Here is a 1,770-nt window from a genome sequence, read left to right on the forward strand (position 1 = left end):
TCCTGGCTTTCGGCTGGGGTCGCAGCGGCCTTCCTTGTGTCTTGATACGGATTGACCGCGGGATGGTACACAAAAGGATTGTTTACGTCGAGAATATACCATAGTTAGTAAGCCAGAACGGGTCTGTAGTGGTCCAAGTCTGACCTTGACAAGAAGTTGAGAAGTTTACACGGCACGCCACTGTCTCGCGGACCCGTGGCTACGCCTTAGCCCGAGCCACAGCGTCGTGACCGCAGCGAAGAAAACGGTAGTAGTTTGTCATGGTTGGTCATCGCTGGTGGTGTGAGTGCTGATGGTGGTAGGCACTGGAAGGTAAGAAGCGATAGTAAAGAGAGCGGTGTTGTCTGTGAATGTGGTGATGCGTGTGTATCGCTGGTTGGTTTGTGTGTAGGGCATTTGTGAAATTGTAAGCGCGTTTGTCTGTTTGGAGTGGCCTCGTGGTCTAGTCGCTTCGGTCGCGAGAGGTCCCGGAGTCGATTCCCGGTGAGGTCCCGTCTTTGCTCAGCTATCTAGCCTCCGCGACAGCTTTTTGCACCTTCCTTTTCCGCGTTGAGGAACCTTTCCTGGCTTTCGGCTGGGGTCGCAGCGGCCTTCCTTGTGTCTTGATACGGATTGACCGCGGCATGGTACACAAAAGGATTGTTTACGTCGAGAATATACCATATTTAGTAAGCCAGAACGGGTCTGTAGTGGTCCAAGTCTGACCTTGACAAGAGCTTGAGAGGTTTACACGGCACGCCACTGTCTCACGGACCCGTGGCTACGCCTTAGCCCGAACCACAACGTCGTGACCGCAGCGAAGAAGACGGGAGGTAGTTTTCATGCTTGGTCATCGCTGGTGGTGTGGGTACTGGTCGTGGTAGCCACTGGAGGGTGAGAAGCGATAGTAAAGAGAGCGGTGATGTCTGTGAATGTGGTGATGCGTGTGGATCGCTGGTTGGTTTGTGTGTAGGGCATTTGTGAAATTGTAAGCGCGTTTGTCTGTTTGGAGTGGCCTCGTGGTCTAGTGGTATGATTCTCGCTTCGGGTGCGAGAGGTCCCGGGTTATATTCCCGGTGAGGCCCCGTCTTTGCTCAGCTATCTAGCCTCCGCGACAGCTTTTTGCACCTCCCTTTTCCGCACTGAGGAACCTTTCCTGGCTTTCGGCTGGGGTCGCAGCGGCCTTCCTTGTGTCTTGATACGGATTGACCGCGGCATGGTACACAAAAGGATTGTTTACGTCGAGGATATACCATATTTAGTAAGCCAGAACGGGTCTGTAGTGGTCCAAGTCTGACCTTGACAAGAGCTTGAGAAGTTTACACGGCACGCCACTGTCTCGCGGACCCGTGGCTACGCCTTAGCCCGAGCCACAGCGTCGTGACCGCAGCGAAGAAAACGGTAGTAGTTGGTCATGGTTGGTCATCGCTGGTGGTGTGAGTGCTGATGGTGGTAGGCACTGGAAGGTAAGAAGCGATAGTAAAGAGAGCGGTGTTGTCTGTGAATGTGGTGATGCGTGTGTATCGCTGGTTGGTTTGTGTGTAGGGCGTTTGTGAAATTGTAAGCGCGTTTGTCTGTTTGGAGTGGCCTCGTGGTCTAGTGGTATGATTCTCGCTTCGGGTGCGAGAGGTCCCGGGTTCGATTCCCGGTGAGGCCCCGTCTTTGCTCAGCTATCTAGCCTCCGCGACAGCTTTTTGCACCTCCCTTTTCCGCGTTGAGGAACCTTTCCTGGCTTTCGGCTGGGGTCGCAGCGGCCTTCCTTGTGTCTTGATACGGATTGACCGCGGCATG

The sequence above is a fragment of the Phytophthora infestans genome, genomic scaffold (genome assembly GCF_000142945.1).
Source record: "Phytophthora infestans T30-4 supercont1.28 genomic scaffold, whole genome shotgun sequence".
Classification (NCBI taxonomy): Eukaryota; Oomycota; class Peronosporomycetes; order Peronosporales; family Peronosporaceae; genus Phytophthora; species Phytophthora infestans.